The sequence below is a fragment of the Plecotus auritus genome (genome assembly GCF_963455305.1).
Source record: "Plecotus auritus genome assembly, chromosome: 2".
NCBI lineage: Eukaryota > Metazoa > Chordata > Mammalia > Chiroptera > Vespertilionidae > Plecotus > Plecotus auritus.
The window spans coordinates 138,112,495-138,131,000 of record NC_137771.1 but is presented as its reverse complement, the minus strand read 5'-3'; the positions used below and the strand labels follow the sequence as shown (position 1 = coordinate 138,131,000).

Sequence of the window (18,506 nt, the reverse complement as noted above, 5' to 3'; positions counted from 1 at the left end):
AGGTTATTATGCGTTCAGAGATCATAATAATCTGGCCACTCAGTGTAACTTCTCATTGTCCACCTTTCCATCAGCCCCAACACCTTGTACATGGATTATTTTTAAAGTTCCCATCACAAACTCTCTGGTCTCTAGACCAGTTGTTATCAATACTAACAATACTGTCTTACATGTGTATGTATTTAGTACAGCTTTCACAGGTTCTCTGATTCATTCAGAGGGCTGCTGCTTTACATCTTAGCTGAGGTCTGTCTGTTGAGAGCTCCTCAGTGGTGAGGCAAATAAATATGTGCAGAATTCCAAGATTTACACTGTTTTTGTATAGTTCTTTAGAGCAACAATTTGGCATTCCTTCCTGATAATGATGTCACTTTGGGCCCTACAAAGGTAGGGTGTCATTTCTGAAGGTTATCAAACAGTTTCCACAGAATCTGTACTTGTTAATTCCATCTCTGACAAAGAATATCTCTCTGTTAACTCTCCTGAATTTGACCGAGTTGTGCTTTATATAGCATGGCTTCATCAGTGACATGAGCAATAGTACTGAGGTGGCATCTGTAAAACCAATGAATGATGAAAAATTTGACATATATTTAAAACACTTCAATAATCTTACTGTTTGTTTTAACTTTTAAAATTTAACTTTTATAATTTAAATTTTCTTTATGTCACTTGGATTAAAGGCATCTGAAAGTTTGCTGGAAGCAGAGGTAAAGTTATATTCCAGCTGTGCATTTCATTTGTAAAATTTAACAGTTTACAGAATGCCAAAAGCACTGCTTAGTTCATATACAGTACAATAATAAAAAATCTGAGCTCTCAACAATTCAACAACTGGTACAGTTTAAGGACTGTAAATGATGTTTTCCTAGCCAAGATACCATTCTGCGTAGAGATTTTGCAGTGGGAATCATAAGGACCATTGCCTGATTTTTTTTTTTTTTTACTGCATATCAGGTTTTTCTTATTACTTTTAATCCTGTTTATAAACATTCACAAAATTATTATCAATATCAAATATGCTATTTGCTCTGGCTGGGAGACTAGGTTGGTTGGACTATCATCCCGTACACCAAAAGGTTGCAGGTTCCATTCCCATTTAGGGCACTTACCTAGATTGCAGGCTCAATCCCCAGTTGGGGCACGTATGGGAGGCAACTGATTAATGTTTTTCACTCACAGCAATCTCTCTCTCCTCTCTCTCTCTCTCTCTCTCTCTCTCGTCTCTTCTTCCCATCCTCCCTCCCTCCCTGCTTGCCTCCCTCCTTCTCTTCCTCTCTCTCTAAAATTGATAAAAACATTCTCAGATGAGGATTTAAAAAAAGATGCTTGCCTGGCCAGTGTGGATCAGGAATGAAGCACTAACCTATGAACCAGGAGGTCACAGTTTGAATACTGATCAGGGCACATGCCTGGTTGCAGGCTCAACACCCTGTAGTGGGTGTGAAGGAGGCAGCTGATCAATGATTCTCTCTCATCATTGATGTTTCTCTCTCTCCTCTCTCTTCATCTCTGAAATCAATAAAAATGTATATAAAAAAGATTTTTTTTAAAAAAAAGATGCTTTTTTATTGACTGTGTATAATGGTATAGTATGTACTATATAGAGATATATTTCTTATCTTTCAGAAACTTAAAAATCAAAGAGAACAATAATGATGTAGACTAAGACAATTCAAAAAGCTCTGTGCCCAAGTGCCCATCAGTAGATGAGTGGATAAAAAAAGCTGCTTCATAGTATTCCATTTACACCATGGAATAGGATGCAGCAGTATAAAAGAAAGGTCTCTTACCCTGACAGTATGGAGAGACTTGGAGAGTATTATGCTAAGCAAAATAAACCAGTCAGAGAAAGACAAGTATTACATTATATAAAGAACAAAATAAACTGATGAACAAAATAAATCCAGAGACAGAGAAGCATGAAACAGACTGATGAATTTCAGAAGGAAGGCAGGGCAGGTGGATGGGTGGGAAGAAATCAACCTAAGAACTTGTATGAATATATGCAAACATGGAACAGACAATAGGGTGGTGAAGGCCTGGGTGGGCTAAAAGGGTAAATGGGAATAGAGGAGGACATATGTAATACTTTCAACAATAAAGATTTTATTAAAAAGGGAAAAAAAGACACACAAAGTTTCTGTGAAATGAAGTTAATAATTCCCCTTTGATAGCAAAGCTAATACTTCTTCTGCACATTAGGAAATGAAGGAATTAGTAAGAATAATAAATCTGGTAGCATTTAATATCATTTGTGTGTGCGTGTGTGTGTGCATATGCCTGTATGCATGTGTGCGCTATTTGGAACTTCAGAAAAACTATAGACTCATAACATTAAAAGTGTTCTGCTTTCTAAAAATAATACCTTATATTTATAAAATGTTTTTGTAATTCATTTTCTTATATTGATATCAAACAACAATTGGGAGATTTTAAGGAGGTCAAGAGTTATTATACCTTTTTTACAGGTAAATAAGCAAAGACACAAATATGTTTAGAGACATGATCAAGATGATACTACTAATAAGAGGCCCAGGGAGTATTAACTCATTGGACTTTCATTTGCTTATTAAATATGTATTGGTTGAGTTTTTAAAGCTTATATTAATCACTACTCACTGGATTGACAGTGATTAAAGACATGTCCTTGCCATTCAGAAGGTTGTGACATAGTGAATGTGAGGGAGATATTTTTATACATAAACAACACACAAATGTAACATGTTCAACTATAAATATATACAAATAAGAGCTGGGAGTGGCCAGTAAATTGAATAACAACTTCTATAGGGACTCTAGAAAGATTTTGTTGAGGCGGTAACTGCTAAGTAGGTCTTGGTTAAGAAATTCAGAATGGTGAGTTAATCTGGTTTAGAAATAAAGTTGAAAATGTAGAGGCCAGATTGTGAAAAATGTTTATATCAGATTAAAGGTTCTTGATTTTATTATTCTTATAACCCCCTTGATTTTGTCACAGCCTGTTGACTCTCAAGTACCATGAAAACCAAAACAAATTAATTAACAAAATAAGAATAGAAAGGAAAGTCAACAAAATCAGGAGAGTTTTGCTGTAGAAATGAATTAGAGAGTTTTGAAGATACAATGTCTGAAGAAAAAAGTGTTAAGGATAACTGTAACCACAAAAATTTTCTGACAGATACACAATATAAAAGGAAGTAAATCCTTACATCACTAACATAAATGAGGATCGTGAAAATGTAGAGATTTTCTATGAAATTGAAGTTGGCTTGTTATCAGCTTATAGTGGAATGTTATAACTATAAGAAGTTTTGTGCAAGACTCATGATAACCTTAAAAAGAAATCCTACAGTAGATACAAAAATGATAAAGAGAAAACAATTAAAGCATATTACTACAAAAAACAAACACACCCCATCAAATCACAAAGGAAGAGAGCAAGAAAGAAAGAGAAGAACAAAAAATTGAAAAATTGACAGAACACAGTGAACAAAATGGCAATAGTAAATTCTTTCCTATCAATAATTACTTTAAATGGAAATCACTTAAACTCATCAAGCAAAAGACATAGTGTGGCTGAATGAATGTCCAACTGTATGATGTCTACAAGAGGCTCACTTTAGATTTAAGGATACACATAGGGTGAAAGTGAAAGGATGGAAAAGATAATCCATTCAAATGGTAACCAAAAGAGAGCATGGGTGCATACACTTACATCAGAAAAACAGACTTTAAGTCACAAACTGTCTCTACAGACAAAATTTCTAGAGACATTATCATAAAAAGATAAATTCACCAATGATAAATATATATGCACCCAACATTGGAGCACCTAATACATAAAGCAAACATGGGCATATATGAAGAAAGAAAAAGACAACATTACAATAATAGGAGGAGACTTCAATACTCCATAATGGATAGATCATCCAGACAGAAAATCAGGAAACAGCAGACTTGAATAACACTATAGAACAAGTGGACCTAACAGACATATATAAAACATTTCACGCAACAGGAGTAGATACATATTCTTCTCAAGTGCACACAGAACATTCTCCAGGATAGGTAACATAGCAGATCACAAAACAAATCTCAACAAATATAAGACTGAAATAATTCCAAGTATATTTTCCAACCACAGTGGAATGAATTAGAATAAAAGGAAAATGAGAAAACTCACAATTACATGGAAATTAACCAACACACTCTTAAATAACCATTGGATCAAATAAGAAATCAAACAGAAATTATCTCAAGAAAAATGAACATAAAATACCAAAACATGTGGAACAAAGAAAAGCAGTTCTCAAAGGGAATTTTATAATGATAAATGCCTATATTAGAAAATAAGAAAGATCTGAAATAAGCAATGAAATTTTACACCTAAAGAAACTAAAAAGGAAGAATAAAACCCAAGTTAGCAGAAGAAAAGAAATTACGAAGATTAGAGAAGAAAAAAAAAATAAAACAGAGAATAGAAAAACAATAGAAGAAAAACAATAAAACTAAGAGTGTTTTGAAAAGTTCACCAAAATTGACAAATCCTTAATCAGACTAACCAATGAAAAAAAAAAAGAGATATGACTCAAATAATTGAAATCAGAAATGAAAGGGGAGACATTACAACTAAGACAAAAATAAAAAAGATTATAAGAGACTACAATGAATAATTTTATACCAAGAAAATGGATATCTAGAAGAAATGGACAGATTCCTACAAATATACAAATGGACCAAGACTGAATCAAGAAGAAATAATACCCTGGGCTGGTGTGGCTCAGTTGGTTAGGCATCATCCAGTGCAATGAAGTTTGCTGGTTCAATTCCCAGTCAGAGCACTTGCCTGGACTGCAGGCTCGCTCTCCAGTAGGGGGCATGCAGGAGGCAGTTGATCAATGTTTCCCTCTTGTATCAATGTTTTTTTCTCTCTCCCCCTTTCTCTCTTTCTAAAAAAGATCAATAAAATATTTTAAAAATAAGAAATAGAAAGGCAAACCGATTAACAACAGATAAGGAAACTGGATTGGAAATTTAAAATATATCAAAGAAAAAGCCCAGGACCAGATGGTTTCATAGATGAATTCTACCAAATATTAAAAAAAAAATACTGAGCCTTATTAAAATTTTCCAAAAATAGAAGAAGAGAGAAAACTTCTAAACTCATTTTATAAAGCCTTATAAAGCCAGCATCACACTGATATTGAAGGTTGACAAAGATACCACAAAAAAACTACAGGCCAATATCCTTGATAAATATGGATGCAAAATTTATCTACACAATATTAATAAACCAAATTCAGCAGTATATTTCAAGGATCATACATCAGTACCAAGTGGGATTTATCTCTGGGATGCAAGGATAGTTCAACATCTGAAAGTCAAATAATGTGGTACACCACGTTAACAGAATGAAGGATAAAAATCGCATAATCATCTTAGATGCAGATAATCCATTTAAAATCAGCACCCTTTTATGTTAAAAATTCTAAAAAAAAATGGGTATAGAAGGACTTACTTTAACACAATAAAGGTCATATAGCAAAAACCCACAACTAACTTATCCTTCGAGATCTGAAACAATATAAGAATGCTCACTCTCACCACTTTTATCAAGTTGTATACTTTAAATATGTGCAGCTTTTGTATGTCAATCATACCTCAAAAACAGAAGTGGTTTCTGTAAATTATAACAAATACTGCCAAGTAATAAGACAGGATGAGAACTGAAGATTCTCTTTTGGATTTATCAATTTGGAGGTCACTGGTGATTTCAGTAAGAACAGTTACAGGAGAATTATATCTCCCTAGCCACTCAACTAAGTCCTTCCTCCAAACTCAAATAATATGTTTGCAAACCTTGTCCTTTCCTTAATCATATTTTCCTGTCATGTTTCAAATTTCCTAAGGTTTAGTTTTCTGCAAATGAAACTGAAAAAAATAATCCAAACTAATGTTTTGTACAAGATTAGATGGGTTGACTTATTCCTAAATGAAAATGTAAAGAAAAATCCTGAAATAATTTTCTAGATAACCTTTATTTATACACCAGGAAGGACAAAAACACCTCCAATGATATGTTGCAAAGAAGGAAGAAAGTGAAATGCTGGAGAGGACCCTCTTGCTTTCATAAGGAAAGCTACTAAGACAACATCATCTGCCGCATAATGACCCTCCTACGTATGTAGTAATCAATAGCTTCTTATTTTACATTCGGCATAGAGTAAGTTGAGAATTTGAATTAGCAATTATTAAATACTATAGGAATTTACACTTTCCATCATCTTACCTCCTTGGTCAAAAACATTCGATGTCTCTCTGGTGATAAGTTTTATAACCTCAGATCATCCATGTATAACTGGCAACAGCTTCCTCTTCTATAAAATGAGATGATGCTTTCTTTTTAGTATTGGTCTGGAAATGAAATGGAAACATACATATAAAACAGCTAGCTTAGGATGTGCATCTTTAATGTGTTAATTACATGGGAAATAATCATACTCTCATTTGTTCATATGGTATCAAGCTACTTTGTAGTATTTCTCCTGATCCTACCCTAGGTTTATTTTGCATTTGTAATATATTGGGCTACGTATTCACCCAAAATGTTCTAAGTCTGACCATTCCCATCCATCAAAATCCTGCAAATATAATTTTAAATGTTAGGCTTCTAAGTTTAACCTGTTTAATATAGCCAAACTTTATTTCCTCCTAAGAATCCCCATGACATATTACTTCTACTTTTCCAGAATTGCATTTTGTTGCAAATTTTGTGCTTCTTTTTTTTTTTAAATATATATATACTTTAAGGATGGGAAAAAAAAAGTGTAGTTAATTCTGCTTGAATTCTTCCCCTGACATTTAGATTTCTCAAGAACACATCCCCTATATAAGAGCAATTTTGAGGTAGCTATATAGGTGTATAAAGGCACGATCAACTCCTTACTAATTATACTATATCAATTCAGAAATGAGTAGTACAGAAGATGAAATAAAAAATAATATTTGTCTATTTACATGCCAACTTATTGTGTGTCTTTAATCACCAAATGATGTATGTAAAAAAGCTTTTATTATTCAGAATTTTAAAGATGAATAAATTAAGGCTGAGATATATTAGGTAATTTTGCTAAAATCACACACTATTTATGAAGCTTGGATTCCAGCCTATGAATTTCTGATGCTATGGTTCCATCATTTGAATTGTAGCACATCACCTCATTCATTATTTTAAGGGTGAAAATAAATACCACAGGCACCTCTATCAATTAGATATTATGTTGCCTGGTAACCATTTTTTAATATAATTTTTTTATTTTCTAAGGTTTTACATATGTCTCCTTTTTCCCCATGAGCCCTCCCCCTTCCCCAGCCAATCCCACCCCGGGCAAGCCCCCACCACCCCAGTGTCTGAGTCCGTTGGTTATGCATGCATACAAGTCCTTTGATTGCTCTCTAACCCCTCCTCCCCTGCCACTTGTCTCTGGATCTATTTTTGTTCATCAAATTATGTTGATCATTATATCCCACATATGAGTGAGATCATGTGATATTTATCTTTCTCTGACTGGCTTATTTCGCTTAGCATAATGCTCTCCAGTTCCATCCATGCTGTTGCAAATGGTAAAAGTTCCTCCTATTTTATAGCAGCATAGTATTCCATTGTGTAGATGTACCACTGTTTTTTAATTTTTTTTAAACATATTTTATTGATTTTTTACAGAGAGGAAGGGAGAGGGATAGAGTTAGAAACATCGATCAGCTGCCTCCTGCACACCCCCCACTGGGGATGTGCCCGCAACCAAGGTACATGCCCTTGACCAGAATCGAACCTGGGACCTTTGAGTTCGCAGGCTGATGCTCTATCCACTGAGCCAAACCAGTTAGGGCAGTACCACTGTTTTTTAAATCCACTCATCTACTGATTGGCATGTAGGTTGTTTCCAAATCTTAGCTATGGTAAATTGTGCTGCTATGAACAGAGGGGTGCATAAATACATTCTGATCGGTGTTTCTGGTTTCTTGGGATATAGGCCTAGAAGTCGGGTTACTGGGTCAAATGGAAGTCCCATTTTTAGTTTTTTGAGGAAACTCCATACTGTCTTCCACAGTGGCTGCACCAGTCTACATTCCCACCAGCAGTGCATGAGGGTTCCTTTTTCTCCACAAACTTGCCAGCACTTGTCCTTTGTTGATTTGTTGATGATAGCCATCTGACAGGTGTGAGATGGTATCTCATTGTTGTTTTGATTTGCATCTTTTGGATGATTAGTGACTTTGAGCATGTTTTCATGTCTCTCAGCCTTCTGTATGTCCTCTTTCGAAAAGTGTCTATTCAGATCCTTTGCCCATTTTTTGATTGGGTTGTTTATCTCACATTTGTTAAGTTGTATGAATTCTCTGTAAATTTTGGAGATTAAACCCTTATCTGAAATATAATTGGCAAATATGTTCTCTCATGCAGTGGGCTTTTTTGTTTTATTGATGGTTACTTTTGCTGTGCAGAAGCTTTTTATTTTGATGTAGTCCCATTTGTTTATTTTCTCCTTAGTCGCCATTGCCCTAGGACAGTGGTTGGCAAACTGCGGCTTGCGAACCACATGCGGCTTGCAAGCCTCCGTTTGCTGCTCTGTTGACTAATGAGTTTGCTGACCACTGCCCTGGGAGCTGTGTCTGTAAAGATATTGCTATGACATATGTCTGCTAATTTGCTGCCTATGGAAGTTTGTAGGATTTTTATAATTTCCAGTCTTACATTTAAGTCCTTTAGCCATTTTAAGTTTGTTTTTGTGTATGGTGTAAGTTGGTGATCTAGTTCCATTTTTTTTGCATGTATCTGACCAAATTTCCCAGCACCATTTATTGATGAGACTGTCTTGACTCCATTGTATGCTCTTGTCTCCTTTGTCAAATATTAATTGAGCATAATGGTTGGGTCGATTTCTGGGTTCTCTGTTCTGTTCCATTGGCCTATATGTCTGTTCTTGTGCCAGTACCAGGCAGTTTTGAGAACCATGGCTTGGTAATATAGCTTGATATCTGGTATTGTGATCCCCCCAACTTTGTTCTTCTTTCTCAGGATTGCTGTGGCTATTCAGGGTCTTTTTTTATTCCAGATGAATTTTTGGAGAGTTTGTTCTAGATCTTTGAAATATGCCATTGGTATTTTAATGGGGATTGCATTGAATCTGTAGATTGCTTTGGGTAGTATGGATATTTTACTGATGTTGATTCTACCAATCCATGAACATGGTACGTTCTTCCACTTGTTTATGTCTTTCTCTATCTCTTTTTTTCAATGTCCTGTAGTTTTCCCCATATAGGTCTTTTACCTCCTTAGTTAAGTTTATTCCTAGGTATCTTAATTTTTTTGGAGGAATGGTAAATGTGATTTTTTTTTGTTTCTCTTTCTGTGAGTTCATTATTGGTGTATAAAAAGGCCATAGATTTATGGGTGTTAATTTTGTATCCTGCTACATTGCCAAATTCATTTATTAGGTCTAGTAGTTTTTTAATGGTGCCTTTGGGGTTTTCTGTGTATAGTATCATGTCATCTGTGAATAAGGACAGTTTTACTTCTTTTCCAATTTTATTTTTGCCTTTTATTTCTTCTTCTTGTCTGATCACTATGGCTAGAACTTCCAGTATTATATAGAACAGGAGTGGTGAAAGTGGGCATCCCTGTATTATTCCTGTTCTTAGAGGAAATAAGTTTAGTTTTTGACCATTGAGTATGATGTTGGCTGAAGGTTTGTCATATAAAGCTTTTATTATGTTGAGGTATGATCCCTCTATTCCCACTTTGCAGAGAGTTTTTATCAAGAAAGGGTGTTGGATTTTGTCAAATGCTTTTTCAGCATCGATTGATATGATTATGTGATTTTGTTGATTTGCAGATATTGTACCATCCTTGCATCCCTGGAATAAATCCCTCTTGGTCATGGTGTATGATCTTTCTAATGTAATGCTGAATCAGTTTTGTTAGAATTTTGTTGAGGATTTTAGCATCTACGTTCATCAAGGATATTGGCCTGTAGTTCTGCTTTTTTTGTGGTGTCTTTATTTGGTTTTGGGATTGAGGTAATGCTGGCTTCATAGAAAGAGCTTGGAAGTGTGCCTTCCTTTTGAATTTTTTGGAATAATCTGAGGAGGACAGGTTTTAGTTCTTCTTTGAATGCTTGGTAGAACTCCCCTGTAAAGCCGTCCAGACCAGGGCTTTTGTTTGCTAGAAGATTTTTGATCACTGCTTCAATTTCTTCGGTATTTATCGTCCTATTCAGGTTTTTTGGTTCTTCCTGATTGTGTTTTGGGAGTTTGTCTTTTTCTAAGAATATGTCCATTTCATCTAGGTCAGGTGTCCTCAAACTACGGCCCGTGGGCATATGCGGCCCACCGAGGACATTTATCCAGCCCGCCGGGTGCCGCTGCCTGTCCTGCTTAGCAGCCGACTCGTCCCGGGCCCGCAGTGCACATAGGAATTTGTTCATAGTTTTTTTTTAAACTATAGTCCAGCCCTCCAACGGTCTGAGGGACAGTGAACTGGCCCCCTTTTAAAAAGTTTGAGGACCCCTGATCTAGCTTGTCCATTTTGTTGGAGTAGAGTTGTTCATAGTATTTTTTTCATAATCGTTTATATTTCTGTGGGGTCAGTTGTTACTTCACCTCTTTCATTTCTGATTTTGTTTATTTGGGTTATCTCCTTTTACTTCTTGGTGAGCCTGGATAATGTTCATCAATCTTGTTTATCCTTTCAAAGAACCAGCTCTTGGTTTTGTTGATTTTTGTTTTTTTGTGTTTTTTTTTTGTTTGTTTTGTTTTTTGGTCTCTATGTCATTTATTTCTGCTCTGATCTTTATTATTTCCTTCCTTCTACTCACTCTGGGCTTTTCTTGTTGCTCTCTTTCTAACTCCTTGAGTTGTGGGGTTAGATAATTAATTATCATTTTTCTTGTTTTTTGAGGTAGGCCTGTAGAGCTATGAACTTGCCTCTCAAGACTGCCTTCACTGTGTCCCATAGATTTTTGGATTGTTGTGTTTTCATTGTTGTTTGTTGCTATGATACTTTTTATTTCTTCTTTGATCTCTTTGGTAACCCAATCATTGTTTAATAGCATGCTATTTAGCCTCCAGGTGTTTGATTTTTTAATTGTTTTTATTGTTGTTGATTTCTAATTTTATGTCTGTGATCTGAGAAAATGCTTGATATGATTTCTATCTTCTTGAATTTGAAGAGACTTTGCCTGTGTCCCAATATGTGGTCTATCTTTGAAAGTGATCCATGTGTACTTGAGAAGAATGTATATTCTGTGGCTTTGGGGTGAAATGTTCTGAAGATGTCAATTAATTCCATCTGATCTAGTGAGTCTTTTAGGATTGATATTTCTTTGCTGATTTTTTGTTTAGAGGATTTTTCCAGTGGTGTCCATGGGGTATTAAAGTCCCCTACTATGACTGTATTGCTGTCAATCTCTCCCTTGATATCCTCCAGAAGTTTTTTTTATGTATTTGGGTGCTCCTGTATTGGGAACATATGTTTACCAGAGTTATATCTTCTTGTTGAATTGCTCCCTTTAGTATTATGAAGTGGCCTTCCTTATCCCTTGTTATGGCCTTCGTTTTGATGTCTAATTTGTCAGATATAAGTATTGCTACCCCAGCTTTTTTTTCATTTCCATTTGCCTGAGAAACCTTTTTCCATCCCTTCACCATCAGTCTGTGTGAGTCCTTTGTTCTGAGGTGGGTCTCTTGTAGACAGCAGATATATGGGTCATGTTTTCTTATCCACTCAGCTGCCCTATGTCTTGGGGCATTTAATCCATTTACATTTAAAGTTATTATTGATAGGTACTTGGTTGTAGCCATTTTTATTTTTTATGACTGTGTTCCTGCTTCCCTTCCTATTTCTTCTTTTTATAACAGCTCCTTTAGCATTTCTTGCATGGCTGCTTTGGTGGTAATAAACTCCCTTAGTACTTTTTTTGTCTGTGAAGCTCCTGATTTAACCCTCAACTTTGATTGATAGACTTGCAGGGTATGGTATTCTTGGATTCAGACCCTTGCTTTGCATGACTTTGTATATTTCATTCCATTCTCTCTGGCCTGATGTGTTTCTGTTGAGAAATCATTCGATAGTCTGATGGGAGGTCCCTTGTAGGTAACTTTCTGTCTCTCTCTGGCAGCCTTTAAGATTTTTACTATGTTGTTGCTGTCTGCCAATTTAATTATAATGTGTGTTGGTGTCAGTCTTTTTGGGTTCATCTTGTTTGGGACTCTTTGAGCTTCTTGGACTTGTGTGAGTTTTTTCTTCTTCTCAATATCAGGAAAGTTTTCTGTCATTATTTCTTCAAACAGGTTTTCTATTCCTTGCTCTCCTTATGGGACCCCTATTATGTGGATGTTGTTTTGTTTCATGTTGTCCCAAAGTTCCCTTAGGCTCTCCTCCTATTTTCTAATTTTTTTTTTCTAATTGCTGCTCTGCTTGGGTATTTTTTCCTACCTTGTTTTCTAGCTTACTGATGCAGTCCTCTGCTTCTTCTAGTATACTGTTGATGCTTTCTATTGTGTTCTTTATTGCAGCGATGTCATTTTTCATTTCTTCTTGCCTCTTCTTCATTTCCTCTTGGTTCTTACACATGATGTTGAATTTGTCTTCCATCCTTTTCAGTGTCCTTATGACCATTGCTCTAAATCTTTCTCTGACATATTGCTTGCCTCCATTTCGTTTACTTCCTTTTCTGGTGATTCCTCCTTTTCTTTCGTATGCAGGCTGTTTCTTTGTCTCCCCATGATCACTCCTCTCAGGGTGTCTGGTTATGTAGCTCTCTTTCTCCTGAGTTGAATGTCTCTAGGCAATCTCTGACCTTTTGGTCCATGGATTGCCTCACCAGTTGTGTTTAATTCGCCAATTCCAGGTGGATGTTATTCAATTCAGCTGTTCCTTCTATCTGCTCTGTGAGAACACACAGGACCTGTCCGTGTATTCGGCACCTCTTTGTTCCCTGGACAAACGTTTTAGGCGCCTGCATTCCGGGAGACTGGAGTCTCGGTGTTCGTGTGTTCACAGCTGAGGCAGCTGGTCCCTGGGCTTTGTGGTTGTAGGGTCCCGGGAGGTAAGGCTTGGCTTCCAATCACAGCCACTCTTCCCTTCAAGATGGCACAGTCTCTGTGGCAGAGCCAGCTGTTCTGGGAGAGATTTCAGCAGCAGTAGAGACTGCCCGGCCAGGGGAGCCTGGTCCACCAGTCCCCAACATTCCTGTGGAATATAGCTGTCCCTCACTCACAAATACAGACACTCCCCACACCTCCATGCACTTTCCTTTTGCTCTCTCACTCACACACTATCTTGCAGCCTGCCATCCTGTTGGCAGCCATGTTGGATTCTCTCTCAACCATTTTTTTTTTAATGTTTCAAAGATTTTTACCAGTGATATGCTGGTGCTGGCTTCCACTGGGAGTCAGTGGGCACATTTCTTCTGAACTGTGTGTTCAGGGACTTCATCTGGATAGTTTTAAATCAATAATGTCAAAGTATTTACACTCTAGAAATTGGTAAGCTCTAAAAACTGAGGCTTTTGCTCTCCCACCCCCACCTATTTGTGACCCCTTATCAGAATACCACCAGCCAAAGCACTTTCATCCAGATTCTTTAGAAGCATCTTTTTGTAATTTTATCATTAATCTCTTTCTTTTGCTATTGTACATCTTTCAGAGCTGTGTTTTCATCTGTTGACGTTTGAAATATCATTGTCATGTCTTTTATACTTCAAAGTTTCCCACTCTCACAAAATAAACCCAATAAATTTCCTTTCCCCCCTCATTTACTCATAGTCCTGCCTTGCCCCTTTATAAATTTGTAATTTCAGTGTATAGTTGTGTCAAGAACTATCACATTTAAGTAATTTAAGTGTTTGTCTGCAGGAATGTTCCTTTTCACAACAGTATTCTATTGAATATCTTGAAAATATCTGAATTGCAAAGGGAGATTTATGGGAAATCATTTAAAGAAGCCAAAGAGCCAGACTATTAAATAATTCCCAATTTCATGACCATGATTCACATATAGTTGAAAGTGTTTCCTGAGGATCTATGAAGTAGGAAGTGAGGAGCCTTTCTGAACTATGAGAAGAAATAAGTTAATAAATTGCCTGAAATCAGGATTATGTATTGCACTTAGTCTATCACTGATTAGTACACACAAAAGAGAGTGAGATTATTTGGGGGAAAATAAGACAAAGTTTTAAAATTCTGAGAAGATAGATCTATCTCAGATAGAAGATCTATCTCATATGAAAGATCTATTTGAGATAAAATGTTCAATGTATACATTTCTGGCCAAGTGCGTCTTAAAATTAATAACTCCTGTGCAAATTTTCTATTTATTCTTCATAGAATATATAACTCAGTCAAAAGTCACAATTTGAGGGATATCATTACAATATTGCATACAGTTGCTTATCTATTTGAGTACATATTGAAATAATTTATAAACCAATAAAGATGAAAACAACTGAGCTATTGTTAGAAACCAATGATACCTGACATCTTACTGGCTAAAATTTCAATAATTTTTGCTTGAAATAGTGTAAATCAGTTTAATGAAAAGCACAGAGGATGGAAATATAATAATTTTCAATTTTACCTCCAATAAGCTGTGTATCTAGGAGTAAATAAAAATAATGCTGCAGACTCCACCTGTCACATCCTTAATGTGGGTCAAGAAGTGTCAGCAGTCCTGGCCCAGGTAGCTTAGTTTGTTGAGTGTTGTCCTGTGCACCTAAAGGACCCTGGTTCGATTCCAGGTAAGGGCACATACCCATGTTGTGGGTTTCATCTCCATGGCTGGGCAACTGATTGATATTTCTCTTTCACATTGATATTTCTCTCTCTCTCTCTCTTTCTCTCTCTCTCTCTCTTTCTCTTTCTTCCTTTCTCTTCCTCTCTCCCTCTCCCTTCCTCTCTCTTTAAAATCAATAAAAGCAGATTTAAAAAAAATAGAAAAGAAATGGCAGCAAGAAAAGTTTGAGTAGAAATAAAAGGTATTATTCCTATGCTTGCTGTCTATTTGGGGTCCTGGGAGGCATTCTAACATCCAGTTGTCTGGCCAACTTTCTATAAGCCTACAAGGTCTTTGAAATTATAAAGAGTTCAAACAATGACTTATATCAGTTTCTAATGGAATCCATAGCAAGAACATTTGGCTATAATTTCAAACTGAATAAACATGCATTTTTCTCTAAAATAATAAACAAATTAAAAAATGACTAATCAATGTTAAAGGACAATGACAAAATAGAAAAGAGAGGATAAGAAAACACTGAAAAATGTTTGGTCCAGGTAAAATAGAACCAGATATTTTTAGTATCTAATTAAAAAATAAGTTGAGGGAAATATTGTTTTTCCTTGAGTATCCAAATTAGGTAAAAATAAAATCTAATAATATTTTGCTTTCATGAAAAATCCAAATATAAAATGACACAGGCCAAAAACTTTAGGCAAACCTAAAGAACGGACTGCTAATAAGGCTCATATCAGATAAGATACATTTAATTTAAAAAGGATAAAATAAATTTAACATAGGAAAAGTAGGTAATTATATATCTTTAAGTATCCATTAATAAAGCACCACAATATATACATAACCATACAGTGGATGTCCAATGAGAAACACATACAATTGTAGAATGAGACTTTAATGAATTTCTATAAGTGAATAATAGAGCAATCGTATAAAATAATATAAAAATATAAAATATAATGCTGCATTTTAGTGTTACACAGCATATACGTCACTGTTTTTTAAGAGTGCAGTGGAATTTTACAAATTAAACATATTTAAACCAAAAAGAAAACCTTCCTTTAGCATCTCATATAGAAACCATGCTGGACACATTTTCTATCCACAATACAATAATAAAAATAAGCATCAACTGAAAATATTTAAACCCAAAACCTTGTCACTGATGACACCTCCTTCAAAATAACTTTTGAATCAACAAGAAAAAGTAGAAATCAATGGTACACTATTTGGTTTGTGATATTGAGAATACCATGTACTTCTAATGGAATAGCTCTATAAAATTAATGATATAGCTATTGTTTTGCTTAAAAGATTAAACAGACAAAATTTTTAGATTCAAAGGGTATCGTCTATTTTATTTTTTTAACTTTTGTTTTTTGTTGCTGTTAATCCTCACCTGAGGATATTTTTTTTCCACTGCTTTTCAGAGAGTGAGTGGAAGGGAGAGAGGTGGAGGAAAGAAACAGAGGAGAAAGAGAGAAACATCGATGTGAGAGAGACACACCCATTGGTTACCTCTGGCACCCATCTGGGGTGGGGATGGGGTGGGGAGCATGCACTTGACTGGGAATTGAACCCTCAACCCTTTGGTGCCCAGGCTAACACTAACCAGTTGGCATTACCGGCCAGGGCAATATTGTCTACTTTAAATAGCCAAGAAAATCAACTAAAAATTGATTCATATTAATAAGAATTTAGCAAATTAGAAGAAACCAAGAATGTGGTATAGGTAAACACCTAAACTGCTGCCTCGCACAACAATTTCAAAACTACAACTAAAAGACAAAACGGACATCATCCAGAACCACAGGCAGGCTGGCTGAGTTGAAATTCTACAACTAGAAGGAAAGAGAAAAGCACATTGAGACTCAGAGGAGCTGCAGGAGGCAGAGGTACTGAGACGCACATATGGAGAGGACTGGCAACTGAGTGTGCGGCGGGCTTTCTCAAGCGGGAGGGAGACAAAAGCTCCCGACTGTGCAGAACTCCAGTTCTGGCAGAGACTCTGGGGACTCAGACTCATACGGGGTGAAACTGGACCGTCAGGAAAGAGAAAAGCACACTGAGACTCAGAGGAACTGCGGAAGGCAGAGGTACCGAGGTGTGCACATGGAGAGGGCGGGCAACTGAGTATGCGGCTGGCTTTCTCAAGTGAGAGGGAGAAAAAAGCTCCTGACTGCACTGAACTCCAGTTCCGGGTGAGACTCTGGGGACCCAGACTCATTCAGGGAGAAACTGGACTGTCTGGCAGTGGGTGGAACTCGAGGGCAGCTTTCTCTCAGAGGTGCTTGCAGTGATTACCGTGGGACACTGAGACCCAGGGACCTCTTAGGGCAGGGCTGATGGGAAACCAATGCTGTCTGCTCTGCCCTGAGACTCTGCCCCATCCAAGCTGAGTACAGAGGCTTTTGCAAGTCTTGTCTCTAGCACAGAAGTTCTCCCAGCGTAGACACAGCTGATCCTCACAGCCAATTGGCCTGGAGCTCAATTCCTCCCAGTGATACCAACAACAATCAAGGCTTAACTACAACAAGACTGTGCACACAGCCCACAAAGGGGTGCACCAAGAGTGTCCACCTCAGGTAATTGGGGAGGCTGAGCCACTGGGCCCTATAGGACACCTAGCACACAAAGCTACTCCATCAACTCAGGGAAGCAGCCAAAATGTGGAGACAAAGAAACAGGTCACAAATGAAAGAAATGGAGGAAAGCAAATGACTGGATATAGAGTTCAAAACGATGGTTATAAGTTTTTTCAAGAATTTTCTAGAAAAGGCTGATAAATTTAGTGAGACCCTCGAGGATATGAAAAAGGACCAACTAGAAATTAAGCATAAACTGACTGAAATTAAAAATATTATACAGAGATCTAACAGCCTACTAGAGGATTGCAAGAATCAAGTAAAAGATTTGAAATACAAAGAAGCAAAAAACACTCAACCGGAAAAGCAAAAAGAATCCAAAAATATGAAGATAGTTTAAGGAGGCTTTGGGACAACTTCAAGCGTACCAACATCAGAATTATGGGGGTGCCAGAAGAATAGAGAGAGCAAGATACTGAAAACCTATTTGAAGAAATAATGACAGAAAACTTCCCCCACCTGGTGAAAGAAATAGACTTACAAGTCCAAGAAGCGCAGAGAACCCCAAACAAAAGGAATCCCAAGAGGACCACACCAAGACACATCATAATTAAAATGCCAAGAGCAAAAGGCAAAGAGGGAATATTAAAAGCAGCAAGAGAAAAACAGTTAGTTACCTACAAGGGAGCACCTATATGATTGTCAGCTGATTTCTCAACAGAAACTATGCAGGCCAGATGGGAATGGCAAGAAATATTCAAAGTGATGAATAGCAAGAACCTACAACCAAGATTACTCTACCCAGCAAAGCTATCATTCAGAATTGAAGGGCAGATAAAGAGCTTCACAAATAAGAAAAAGCTAAAGGAGTTCATCACTGCCAAACCAGTATTATATGAAATGCTGAAAGGTATTCTTTAAGAAGAGGAAGAAGAAGAAAAAGGTAAAGATAAAAATTATGAACAACAAATACATATCTATCAAAAAGTGAATCTAAAAACCAAGTGAATAAAAAAAATCTGATGAACAGAATAAACTGGTAAATATAATAGAATCAGGGGCATAGAAAGGGAGTGGACTGACAATTATAGGGGATAAAGGGGTGTGGGGGGGTGCGGGAAGAGACTGGACAAAAATCATACACC

The 18,506-nt window shown here is 36.5% G+C and overlaps 1 protein-coding gene across 1 annotated transcript in view; it reads right to left on the bottom strand.

Moving 5' to 3' along the window:
* Positions 1-18,506, bottom strand: part of HTR1F (5-hydroxytryptamine receptor 1F) — a 133,120-nt gene that overhangs the window by 100,693 nt on the left and 13,921 nt on the right. The window contains exon 2 of the mRNA XM_080655222.1: positions 6,272-6,396. The gene's annotated coding sequence lies outside the window, so the exon portion shown is untranslated. The remainder of the gene's footprint in view (positions 1-6,271; positions 6,397-18,506) is intronic.